At 41.2% G+C, this 13,545-nt stretch overlaps 1 protein-coding gene across 12 annotated transcripts in view; it reads left to right on the plus strand.

Annotated features, from left to right (window-relative positions):
* The window catches only part of FARS2 (phenylalanyl-tRNA synthetase 2, mitochondrial), a 537,883-nt gene that overhangs the window by 35,909 nt on the left and 488,429 nt on the right, over positions 1-13,545 (plus strand). For 8 of the 12 annotated variants that reach the window (XM_035728493.1, XM_035728492.1, XM_035728487.1 and 5 more), the window contains exon 2: positions 11,412-11,498. The exons of the other annotated variants lie outside the window; for them this stretch is intronic. The gene's annotated coding sequence lies outside the window, so the exon portion shown is untranslated. The remainder of the gene's footprint in view (positions 1-11,411; positions 11,499-13,545) is intronic. 12 annotated transcript variants of the gene reach the window in all.

Raw genomic sequence — 13,545 nt, forward strand, 5'->3', positions numbered from 1 at the left:
ATCAGCTCCTTCGGGTTCAATTACCCCTCATCTCTTGTACAGTCATTAATCTTGTTCACCTTGGTGGTGGCATTTCACACCCTTACCTCATCTCCTTAAAATGCTCTCCTTTCCTAGCTTCTGTGATACTAGGAGCTGAGCCCTCCACTCCCTGATGAATTCTCCTCAGAGGAGAATCTGTCTGCCCAGAGTCTCCCTCCTTGACCTTTCAAGCCTGACATCAGCACCAATGTGGACCGATCTCTCATACATCACATGGCATGCTCATCTGCATGTCTCACCATCACTACAAACACAGGGTGTGTCAGAAGCTCATTCCTCGCTCTCACCCCAAATCAGCTGCTCCACTTGATACACTTGCTTCTGTTCATTGTAACATCTACCATTCTCATAACGATCCTGGCTCTGGCATGTACTGAGCACCTGCTGTATGCCAGGCCCTGAGAAGCTGAGTAGCTAGGAGAGAAAGCGGGGACAAGGAAGGCGGGCTCAACTGTAGATTCCTTTTTCTAGAAACTTGGTGTAATGGAGGAAAAGACATTGTTTGAAAAGAGGAAGGGGTAAAGAAGTTAAGGGAAGCCTGATTTGTTTGAGGTGAGGAAGTAGTGAAAGGTGAGAAGCATGGGATGCAAGAATCAAAGAGGCTAATGGGAGCATTGCCTAGGAGGTAACTGATGGAATCAGTCACCAGAAGAAGAGAAAGATGGAAAGATCCAGAGAGACTCTGAGAGGAGAAACGTCGGGTGCAAGAACATGAGGCCTGGGTTAATGAAAAAGGTGGCATTTTGTTCTTGAAGAGAACAGACATTTTAAGTTCTCTGAACAGTTTTCTTAACGTGTCTGTCTGTATTAGCACGATCCGGCTTTTGGCCACGTTCGATAGACTGTTGAAGTCTGTAGAGGGCATGGAGGACCATCAAGGGCTCATCTTAGCATGTCGTAGCTGCTCACAGTTAGTCCTTGAATTTAAGGCTCCATCTGAAAGTACATTTTTTTGTTGTCATTCAGGAAAGACTACTCTTTTGTTCTCTCTTTTAGCAGTTTGGTTATCAGGAGCGTTGGGACAGGTAGAGAAGGAATTAATGTCTCCCAATGCCGCTCAAAGCATTTAGGCCATGTGAGCATCTCTCTCTTAACGATAGTAGCTGTGTGTGTGGGGGGGGGCAGTGAGCCACTGTGCACCCCTGTGAGCAGCTCCCCCAGCCCTCCTGATGGAGGCCGTCCTGCCCCCAGCCTTCTGCAGAAGTCCTCACAGTCTCAGAGTGCTGCTCCTTTTCATGGGCTTTTTCACTCCAGTTGTTTGCCCTGATTGTTAAAAAAGTTCACATACGGGGGGCGCCTGGGTGGCTCAGATGGTTAAGCGTCTGCCTTCGGCTCAGGTCATGATCCCAGGGTCCTGGGATCGAGCCCCACATCGGGCTCCTGGCTCAGCGAGGATCCTGCTTCTCCCTCTCCCTCTGCCTGTCTCCCGGCTCATGCTCTCTCTCTCTCTCTCTCTCTGTATCTCTGCATCTCAGATGAATAAATAAAATCTTTAAAAAAAAAAAAGTTCACATACGGGGAATATGGTTCTTACGTTTCCCTCTCTCCTCTCGGTTCCTGCTCTCATCCACCTGCCTCAGCCACATCTATCCCTCCTTTTGCATGATAGCATTTCAAGTACTATGGTAGCTAGCCTTGTGTCTCTTCTTCTCCAGGGTAATTTGTTGTTTGTTGTTCCTTTTCCACTAAATACTTGATTTCTAGGCACTTTATATTCTCCTAGATAGCCTGTAATTTCTGTAGGCTTGCATTAGTACATTTTAAAGGAGAACATTGGGTTAATTATTTCCGATGAGGGTACATTACTACCTTTCCTTTTGCTTATAAATAGAATTATAATCTGATTTACTGTCTATGTTCACTTATATACAGTGCTTTTCATGAAGATATTCAGAAGTTTATAGTTCTATTCAGAATATAAAGTGCTTTTTCCCTACCTGTGGTCCTGCCCACTGTCACTCTGTATATAGAAACTAAGTGTATGTGTATGAGGATGTCTATGTGTACATATTATATACATACACACGTATAACGTAATAGCATGTGTACAAAAGTATGTAAGAATGTAGTATATATAATTATGTTTATAGTGTATAACATACAAAATTATATAGTCCATAAATTGTGTAAGTATCTAGTCCTTGTAAGTATATAGTCCATAAACTATATAATTATGTATAAAGCATATATGTTTGTGTGTGTGTGTGAGAGAGCGAGAGTGAGAGAGAGAGAGAGAAAGAATAGTTTCACATGTTAAATAATTGCCAGATTAATTCTGGTACTGCTTGAGAGTCTTTCAGAGTCAGAATTTTTCAGACCCCTCTTGGGTCCTATTTACCCCTGTAAATCCCTGAGTAGGGAAAGCTGAATCTTGTCGGACCTAATGGGGAAGAAAGGCTGTGCTTGTGGTCTCTGGGTCTGATTTTGTACCTTGTCTCTGTGGAGAGCTGCCTGGTAAGCTCTGGCAGGGAGGTATCTTTACATAAAGAACCTGACAAATTCTGTCTCTGAAATCAGCCTGCCCTGGGCATGATGTAAGCTGACGGATGGGGACATTCAGTTTTCTGTTCCTCTGTGCTTTCCCACCTCCTAGCCATCCTTCCTCCTAGGCAAAGAATCTTCTAGAGTGGACCTATACTTGGTCAATGCCATTTCCTTCTTCGAAGGACTTTTATAGTATGCCACCAATTCTGTATCAGAAAAGGCTCTTTTTATATGAACATTTAGATGGAAACCTTTTCCAGAAAACACCATTAGTACAGATGGGGAATTCTTCAAGACAAGGAGCTTACCCCAGTTCATGTGGTTCCAGTCCCCTTTCTCAGTAGGTGCTTTATGGCCACGCTTTTGGAAATTGTAAAGCTGTTTACTCTTCTGAAGGCAGGGGATAGGGATGAGTAGCAATGTGGCCCACAGAGCCCTTCGCTTATTAGAATATGTGACTTCTAATATGTGACCCAGTTGTGGGTATCTGTCTGGTTCTCCTATAATATTTTCTTTCTTCCTAGTCTTTTCTTGTTTTCTTTCTTCCACCCACACGGCCTTGTTCTCAGAGCCCTCCTTGTATTTATCAGGGAGTATCACCACATCCAAGATGTTCTTTCTCCTTGCTCGTTGGCAATGTCATAGTTTTGACTGGGTGACAAACATTTTCTCCTCCGAGTTTTGCTTTTCCATCTGTGCTGAGCCCACTGATTGTCTTATCTTGTCCAACCATCTGTCCTGAGTTTTCGCTATCTTCTTTTGGTGTTTCTAGTCAATAGTTTGAAGCCACTTACGGTGTCTTATTGTTGGCTTATTGAGGGCCACGTTGACCTCCTGTATTGTGCTCTGAACTCTCCTCACCAATGACACTTGCTGACACTACAGAATTTGATGACAGCCATTTGAAAACGCAGCGTGACCTGTGGTTTTGAATATATGTAGCCTATTCTCCCATTTGTGATGTTGGTGTGGGTGCTGTTGCAGGTGCTGGCCATATGTAGGCATGGGGGTGGGGTAGACAAAAGTCCCTGCTCTTGTACAACTTATGTTCTCCTCCATGGCATTTTAGAACGTACTCTTAAAAGACAGAGGAAGAAAAATTCCACTCTCTTGGTTTTTAATTCACAGGTGAGAGAAGATAACCCTGGTCAGTCTGTGCCGTTGCTTCACTGCCTCTGATTTTAAGCAACACAGTTATTGAGTCTGTTTGCTCTTCCGTCAAGATGGTACTAATCTTAGGCAAGTTGTAAGACCAATATATACTTAAAATTCTTTGAACTACTTGTAGGAAGCATTCAGATGAATTCAGGGTTACTGTTATTATAGATGTATATAAACCTCTGATATGTGTATTTGTTCTCTTCCACAGTAAATAAAACTACAACTAATGATGTAATGTATGGTGATGAACATAACATAATAAAATAAAAAAAGAAAATGTAAAAAAAAACTATTGAGTAAAGTTGTACAGTTTTACTTATCTCTATATATGGTGTCTGTGTAATAATAGTGTTTGTTTCCCCCCACATTATAATAAATAACTTTTACTAATAGATACAGGCATTGTACTGACATTTAAACACGCAAGGAGAAATTTTGACAGTATATGTAATACATAGCCTAAAATATATAACTGACAGTCACAGGAAAGTCATCATTATTATATCCCATGCAGGTCGCAAAAGTGTCGAAGTCATTTATTCTAGGTTGAAGTCCTAAGATGTTTAACTTTCAGTATTACTATTATACAGTATATTTACCCCATTTGCGACATTTCTTCACAATTGACATGCACTTAGAGCTGCAGAATTTTGATGGTTCATTCATTTTAACAGCAATAACTGAGTTATTCTTAAAAATGTAAGAAAATTTTAATAAAATATTTTGATGACATATTTGACATATTACATGAACCAAATTCCAGATTTAAGTTGAAGGAGAAGGGATTATGTTTGAATTTTAATCCTTAGAAGTTTGAGTATTCCATAGTTTCTACCAATGCCTTAAAGACTGGGAATGATAGACTGCTTGTGTAGTTACCAAACCAGGCATGGGTTTGAATTCTTACATCGGGGAAAATCCAAAATGGACAAAATGCGTTCCTTTGTGCTTGGCTCCTTTTTAAAAGCTAGTCAGAAGTTCTAAAGTTTTCAAGATCTTTGTTAAATAGAGTTGATCCTTGAACAATATGGATTTGAAGGGCACAGGTCCACTTATACGTAGATTTCTTATAGTACTGTAAATGTGTTTTTTCTTATGATTTTCTTAGCATTTTTTCTTTAGCTTACTTTATTGTAAGAATACAGTATATAGTATATATAATGGACAAAATATGTGCTAATTGACTGTGTTATTGGTAAGGCTTCCAATCAATAACAGGCTATTAGTAGTTAAGTTTTGGGGGAATCAGAAGTTATATGTGGATTTTCGGGGCACCTGGGTGGCTCAGTTGGTTAAGTAACTCAGGTCCTGATCCCAGGGTCCTGGAATTGAGCCCGGCATCGGGCTCCCTGCTCAGCAGGGAGCCTGCTTCTCCCTCTGCCTCTGCTTGCCACTCCCCCTGCTTGTGCTCTCTTTCTCTCTCTCTCTCTGTCAAAGAAATAAATAAAATCTTAAAAAAAAAGTTATATATGGATTTTTGACTGTGCGGGGGGTGATCCCCTAACCCTGGTGTTATTCAAGGGTCAACTGTAATGGTGTTTTTAATGTATGAAATTGTTTTGAAAATAGTTGGAAATAGCTTACTGCAGATTACATTTCCTAAAACTACAGGAAAGTTGACTTTTGGTATATCTGTATCATGCTTAGATATCTGGGACTGCCAACAGATTTTTTTAACCCTCTTTTACCTACTTTGCACCAAAATTATGTCAAATGACTTGGTGTGGGACAGAGTGGGGCGGTAATACTCCATAAATTATGCTTTCTTGTACAGAGGTTTCTCTAGTTAAGTAGAAGACTTTCTGTACAAAGTTGGTGTGTTCTGTGGACGTAAGATGTATTATCCCACTGATTGTCATTAAGTCTCCACTGGCATTGCAAATTCCTTTGGAGAAAAGAGCATCAAAGTCATTTGAATGTCAATTTTATTGGCTACTTAAAATGCAGTGTATTTACTTCTAAAATTTTAAAGTTTGAAAACAAGACAGCCCAGATTAAATGAAATAGGAGTTTTTCAAGCAGAATGTGCTCATGTAGAATGTAGTTCAGTTTTTCTACTTGAACTACGAAAACTCTAGGTTGGCATAGTCTTGTTTTGGTGGCCTGTGATTGGTTAATGAGATCCAACTTAGTTGGTAATATTCCCTTTCACCCCCCTACAGGTGGATTAAAACAATTCGGGAACGGAAGTACTATGCTAGTCTTTTGGAACATTTCTTTCCAGATGTCTCCTCAAGAGCATATACAATTTATAAGGATCTATTTGTAGCCTTCTCGCTTTTATACACTTCAGAAACGGGTGTAGAAACCTTCATGGTGTGGTGTGTGTTCACTGGTAAAAGAGCTTGATTAGTATTTACCTGCCAGATGTCTAGTTGTTTTGATAAGTTCATTCTTGTTAATGTGATCTGATACAAGGAACTTCATTTTATCTAGCCTAAGACACTACTGCTTAACCTTGATTCTTTCTTTTATCTTTGGAATTTTGTTTTTTTAAAGATTTTATTTATTTATTTGACAGAGAGGGAGAGACGGTGAGAGAGGGAACACAAGCAGGGGGAGTGGGAGAGGGAGAGGGAGAAGCAGGCTCCCAGCTGAGCATGGAGCCCGATGCTGGGCTCCATCCCAGGACCCTGGGACCATGACCTGAGCCGAAGGCAGATGCTTAAAGACTGAGCCACCCAGGCGCCCCTATCTTTGGAATTTTAGTAGGATGCTGCTTTCGAATAAGTTGAACATGTTCTAATCTTTGAGCGCTGCTTAAAGTACTTCTCTGAAGGCAGTGTGCTGCAGGTTTGGGCGGGTGGTCAGTGAAGAGGCTAAAGAGACCAATGGTGATTCCAACTCCCCAAACCATTCAGTTTTGGGGGGAAAAAACCCTTTGAGTTTTATAATTTCTAAGAAAATGAAGTACAAGGTCTCTCATAAAAAAATAACATTTCTTCTGTTGTACTGAAATTTCGTGAGTGATTTGTCTATTTTATTGTTAGAATTAAATTTTGAATGTATTTGGTGAAAAGTGAGCCTTCCTTATGAATATTCATTCATTAATTTTGCAAATGTGTGGTAATGGAACATGCAAAATCTAGTAAGATGCATTTCCTTCCTACGGAGACTGTATAGTTTAGTGGAAGAGGCCAAGTCAACAACTATAACAAAAAAGGGTGATCTGGATTATCAGTGCTGGATAGGCATACAGTGCTGTGGGAGCAGAGTGGAGGGTTACTTAACCTGGAAAAGTGGAGTCAGGTTTTCTCAGGGGGTTGTCAGAATGTGCAGGAGTTAACCAGGCAGGGAGTGGAAGGGCTTCCCTTGGGTGAGGGAGCTACGTTTGCATGGACACGTGCTTATTATATGAGGTTGATGTTCGGGGAAAGGTAGTTGATGGCAACATGGGGGGTAGGTCGGATATTCAGAAAATAAATTACGAAGATAAAAGACTTCAGATTTTTTTTTGATAAGTTTTAAGTAGAAGAGTGACCTTATAAGACTTGTATTTTTGATCATTTTGACAGGAGCCTGGAGAGCTGGTCAGAGCCACATGTGTTGATGGGAGGTAAAGCACTGCTTTTGTGTATTTTGGTAATGTAGGTGAGGAATGAGGAATGCCTGAACTAGCAGTAGTGGAGGAGATGGGGGAGGGAGAGTGGCACAAATCCTAGAGATTTGTGGTTTAGATGCAATAGGACCTAGCAATTACTTGGATATCAGGAATAAAGGGAAAGGACTAAAGGATGTCTTCTGGTTTTCTGGATTGAGTAATCAGGTGGTGGTTGGTAGCATTCCCCCATATAGAAATGCATAAGCTAGTATTAGATTTTGGATGTATTGAGTTTAAGGTGCCTGGGCAATGCCCAGGTGAGGTCCTGCATGTGTAAACTGGAGCTCATGAGGGAGACTGGGGGTGGAAATATAGAGATCTGACAGACCTTGGCATATCATTGGTAACTGAGGTCAGTGATATTCAAAAGTAGATGGGACCAAGGAAGGGTATGTAGTAGAAAGGGAAGAAAACAGGGCCAACGATGGGGTCACTGACTGCTAAGGGACGATTGGAGGACGTGAGTCCTTGTAGGACACTGAGTAGGAGTGTTCAAAGAGGTGGGAGGAAGGTCAGGAGAAGGGTGGAAAAACTGAGGGAAGGCACACACTTTGGAAGAGGAGGTGACCAACAGTGTCAGATGCTACAGAGACTTAAATAAGATAAGCACTGAAAAGTGGCCATTGGATTGAGTAAATGGGAGGCCATTGGTGACCCTACTGAAAATAGTTCCAGTGCACAGAGAACCTAGAGTTCATTGGGTTGAGAAAATGAAGACAAGACGGGTTTAATGCTTAAGCCTCTGTGCCTTCCTGAGTAATAAAGAGATGAGACAAGGATAGAGGGGACTGTAGCTGAGGGGGTTGTGGGTGCTTGTAGGAATTCGAGCATTTTGTACGCTGAAGTGAATACACCACAATGCTTTGGCCTAGGTGAGAAGAAAGCTCCCTTTTCTGTGGAAGTAGGATACAAGTGAGAAAGATGGATGCCAATGAAGTGAAGATTAAGTGTATGCCAGCAGGGGAGGAGGTTAGACCTGGAAGGATGATTATTTGGTCATTCTATACCTCCCCATAAAGAAAGATACGTTATTTAAAACTAAGAGTGAGCCATGTGATTTTTATGATGAAGAAACTAGTTTCACTGCATAGAAACTTGGGTGATTTATAAGTCTTTAAATCCTAGTGGGGGAAAAGTTATTACTTAATAATATCATAGACATTCACTTTTATTTAAAGAATCCTGGTAGAAGACAAATTGGAAACTCCATGTGCTGTTTATTCGTCTACCAGAGGGTTTCCTCAAATTATATTCCTGTCATTGGCATTTTGGAGCTTGAGGACAATAGAACTGTTACAACATGAATTTTTAGAGCCAGTTTTGACCACAGTAAAGTGACTGTGAAGGCTGAAGTTCAAGACTGTGATGGATTGGGTGATTACAATTCCTTTTAAAACAAATTAGAGATGGCAGGTTTGCCATGGGCAAAAAGTACTGCAAGGAAATAAATCTCATCAGCATTTGAAAGTTCTTGGATCATCAAAAAAGAGTTAATGTTTAAAATAGAGACACACACACACCAAACAGAGGAATGACTTGCATTAGGAATTCCCATGTGTGATACTTTACAATGTAGTGTCTAGCCTTATTTTTCCATTAAATCATATACAGGCACGGGGCGCCTGAGTGGCTCAGTTGGTTAAGCGACTGCCTTCGGCTCAGGTCATGATCCTGGAGTCCCGGGATCGAGTCCCGGGATCGAGTCCCGCATCGGGCTCCCTGCTCAGCAGGGAGTCTGCTTCTCCCTCTGACCCTCTTCCCTCTCGTGCTCTCTATCTCTCATTCTCTCTCTCTCGAATAAATAAATAAAATCTTTAAAAAAAATAAATCATATACAGGCACTAAATTGGGTATATTTTTTATTTTTAATTTAGGGACTCATACCCTAAATGTTAAATACACTTATCAGTTCAATTTATTTATTTTCTGTATTCGCTTTTATATTTGGGGTCTTCTAGATTTTTGGATTTGTGATTAGTTGTGTGTGTTTGGGATCCCTGGTTTAGAAGGAGGCAGGGGTGTAGGAAGGAAGCAAGGACCAGTGTTAGGAAGGGAAGGGCAAAGGAAGGGATGAAAAATGGAGAAAGATATGTGTGGGTGTCTTTTGTCTTGGAGTAGGGTGAGATGGTGGTTTTGGAGCATTAATTTTTCTCAGGAAACTAATTCGTGTCAGACACCAGGCTGTGCATTTTCATGTATATTACATCCTCACAATAATCCTGGCAAGGTAGGTATTGAAATTATTTGTAGTTTCAAAGGAAAAAATGAAAGGAGTTAAGAAGATACAAGAAAAGTTTTAAAAGATTTTATTTGTTTATTTATTTGAGAGAGGGAGAGAGAACACACGCGAGTGGGGAGAGGCAGAGGGAGAGGGAGAGAATCTCAAGCAGACTGTGCTGAGCGGATTCCGGTGCGGGGCTTGATCTCATGACCCTGAGATCCTGACCTGAGCCGAAACCAAGAGTCGTTTGCTTAACTGACTGAGTCACCCAGGTGCCCCCCAGAAAAGAACTTTTTAAAAGTAAAGAAAAATAGTGATGATGATGATGGTGGTGGTGATTGTTATAGTTGAACATTGCTTCAGTGTAGCTGGTTGTGGCACTTTTATTCTGATATTTTGGGGAGAGAATGTAGTCTTTGGCAGAGTCAAAAAGGTTAATGTTGGTTATTAAGCTGGTTATATGGGAGCTAGTTGAACTCTCTGCTTTTGTATATGCTTGGAAATTTTCATTCTAATAGGTTTTTTAAATGATCAAGCAAAGAAGTAAAATAGTCTTGGTTGTGATAAAAAGTGAAAGAATATTTATGAATAGCAGGGAGAATTTCCTTCTTTTTTCTTCTATCAGATATATATGATAGTATTAGCCTATGAACCCATTTTTTTTCCAAGATTTTATTTATTTATTTGAAAGAGAGAGATAGTTAGAGGGAGAGCAGAAGAAGTGGGGAAAGGGAGAAGCGGACTCCCCGCTGAACAGGGAGCCTGAAGTGGGACTCAATCCCAGGAGCCTGGGAACATGACCTGAGCTGAACGCAGATGCTTAACTGACTGAGCGACCCTGGCACCCCACCTATGAACCCATTTTTGAGGCAAAATTCCTAACAAACCATTTAGGAAATGAAGACAATAAAATTATTATTACTTTTTTTAATGTGGTCATCTCAGTTTTATGTGTGAAGACTGCAGAAATTAGGTGGATTCTTTATCCAATTGCAGTGGAAGTTTTGTCCCAAAGAAGGAACATTTATTCTAGAAGGAAGGCCTGGGCTGGAACTGTCTCATTGAGGAAGGTATACAGCTCCAAGGGGGAGGATTGGAATCTCGTCAGTGAGCATCTATTTCTGTAGAACACAGTAATAGGGACTGGAGGGCATTACAAAGGCAGGAAAATAAGATAGTAGCTAATATTTATGGAGGGCTTACTCTGTGCTGGGCACTCTTTAAACACTTCACGTATATTTTAATCCTTAACATCTCTAGAAGGTAGGGACTATTCTTTCTTATTTATTTATTTTTTTGTGGCAAAATATGTAAGACATAAAAATGACTGTCTTAACCATTTTTTAAGTGTACAGGTCAGGGGCATTAAGTACATCCACATTGTTGTGTAAACCATCACCACCATCCATCTCAGAACTTTTTCATCTCTCCAAACTGAAACTCAGCACCCATTAAACCCTAACTCCCTATTCCTCCCATGCCCTCCCGCCTCCCCCCGCCCCCCCCCATCCCAAGCCCCTGGCAACCACCCTTGTTCTGCTTTGGGTCTCTGTCAATTTGACTACTCTAAGGATCGCATATAAGTGGAATCATACAGCGTGTGTCATTTCATTTTGTGACTGGCTTATTTCACTCAGAGTAATGTAATCAAGTTTCATTCATGTTGTAACGTGTCAAAAGTTCCTTCTTTATTAAGGCTGAACTACAGTCCATTGTGTGAGTGTACCACATTTTGTCCAACTGTATGTCAGTGTACTCTTGGATTGCTTTCCCCTTTTGGCTATTGTAAATACGCTGCTACGAACAGCAAAGTATGTTTGAGATCTTGCTTTCAATTCTTTTGAGTATAGACCCTGAAGTGGAATTGCTGGCTCATGTGGTAATTCTGTTTAATATTTGTAGGAACCGCCATACTGTTTTCTACAGCGGCTTCACCATTTTACATTTCTGTCAGCAGTGCACCAGGGTTCCAGTTTCTTCAGATAGGAGGTAGGTACTGTTCTTGCGTTAGTATTACAGAGGAGGAAGAGAGGTGCAGAGAGATTAAATGGGTTCACACAGCTAACATGTACAGATCTGAATTTGAACCCTACAGTCCAACTCAGAACCTTTGATATCCAGGGAAGATGAGGCCCAGAGAGGCTCAGAGACATGATTAAGGGCACTATGCCTAATGTAGTATTGGAGCCTGGATTCAGACCCAGGCAGCTTGCCTGCAGAGTTCATATTGTTAAGCACTCTTAGATTTAGTGGTCGGTTTTTCTTTTCTTTTTTTGATAAAAATGTTTTTTTAAAAAAATCCACATTTTGTAAAAAGAATTAATTTTTGAATATCTCTATATGGTTTTTTCCTGCCATTCTAAATTTATGCCTTAAACTGTTCTGTTATTTAAAATATTATTCTAGGAAATGTAGGCAATATGTTCGATTTTCTCTTTATTCAGATTTCTTGGGTAAAATTTGCCTTTAAGTATTTTGAATAAGTATGAATTGACTCTGGTAGAATTTTTTATACATCTCCACTCTACCTACTCCTGCCAGAAGTTTGCATTCAAATAAAACCAAGCAAAATGATCTCAAGCTGGATTTAAATTGGGGGAAACTTGGAGAGTATCAGTGGTAAACACTGAGGACTTTTTTTTATTCAGATAGAGTGAGTTTTCCAGCTTTATTAACAGAGTAGCAATAGCTAGGAAATGTACTTATTTTTTTCATCCCCGTGTGTGTTTTGTTAAGAGGGTGTGCATTCTCCCTCAGAGAGTAGTCACCAGGGGGCTTTGTGGCATTCTGAAAAAAGCGCCATTCCTCCGTGAGGCTGGCTCAGCTCGGCCCGTGTGTTGGCTCATGTCGCAGCCTGTCTCCAGGGCCTCTCATACCGCTGCCAGGGAAGCACCCTGTGAAAATACAGACCCAGGGGCCTCTTTGACCCTGCTCATCCAGGCAGGCCCTCTGGGCGGGTGACTTTTGTGCTGCACTTTAAGGCTGGGGGGCTGGGTGTGCATGGCCTCAAGTGCCTCCCCAGCTGGATGTGGGTTTTAGACAAAGACTCCTGGTCCAATTGTATCAGGGGCCAACAATCAACAAGGATGACCTTTCTGATCTGGAAGGTATCTTTAGAATAATCTCGCATTCAGTACACTGCACTCCACCTAGGGAGCTTGAAAATGTAATGATGCCTGAAGCCCGCCTCCAGAGATTGTGATGTAACTGGTCTGGTGGGTGGCCTGGCCATTGGGATTTGTAAAAAACTTCATGGATAATTCTAAGGTACGGTCAGGGTGTAAGATTGTTGTTCTAATTTCTCTTGACTACCTGGTTCTTTGAGCTCTCATTAAGATTTTTGCCACTGCAGAGGATATAGGAAGTCTTTTCTCTGGTTGTCCTTGTCAGCGGGGATTGCTGGAATATATTTCTCACATACAGTGGGAATCTCTTCTATTTTGTTTATCTGTGGTTGAAAATTATTTCCATATCTTTATGAAGTATGTCTTTATATTCACACAATGCTGGTTGCTGTGGAGGGCAGATCGTATTTACCCTTCCGAACCTTAAGTTTAGGAATATAGAGGAAAGACAACTGTTCTCCAAGATTTCAATGCAAGCTCCAGGTCACTGTGTTCTGATGGCCGTTTAATTTTATCAAGTGAAGACTGCGATCATGTTGGAGCTGACATTTCTGCAGTTCTGGAAGGCTTCTCATTTAGACCCTCGCTACCTATAGCGTCTGCCCTCCTGTGCATTTAAACCCTCAGCCATATCACTACTTTGGGAAATCTGACTGTATGTTTGAGTAAGCCACATAGTCAATCTGAGGGCGTTTGGTTTAGAGGAATGCTTTGTCCGAGCCCCTCCTGGGTCGTTTGAGTATTTTTTCTTTTTTTAAGATTTTTTTATTTATTTATTTGACAGAGAGAGACACAGCGAGAGAGGGAACACAAGCAGGGAGAGTGGGAGAGGGAGAAGCAGGCCTCCTGCCGAGCAGGGAGCCTGATGCGGGGCTCGATCCCAGGACCCTGGGATCATGACCTGAGCCAAA

The sequence above is a fragment of the Zalophus californianus genome, chromosome 7, assembly GCF_009762305.2.
Source record: "Zalophus californianus isolate mZalCal1 chromosome 7, mZalCal1.pri.v2, whole genome shotgun sequence".
In the NCBI taxonomy this organism is placed as follows: domain Eukaryota; kingdom Metazoa; phylum Chordata; class Mammalia; order Carnivora; family Otariidae; genus Zalophus; species Zalophus californianus.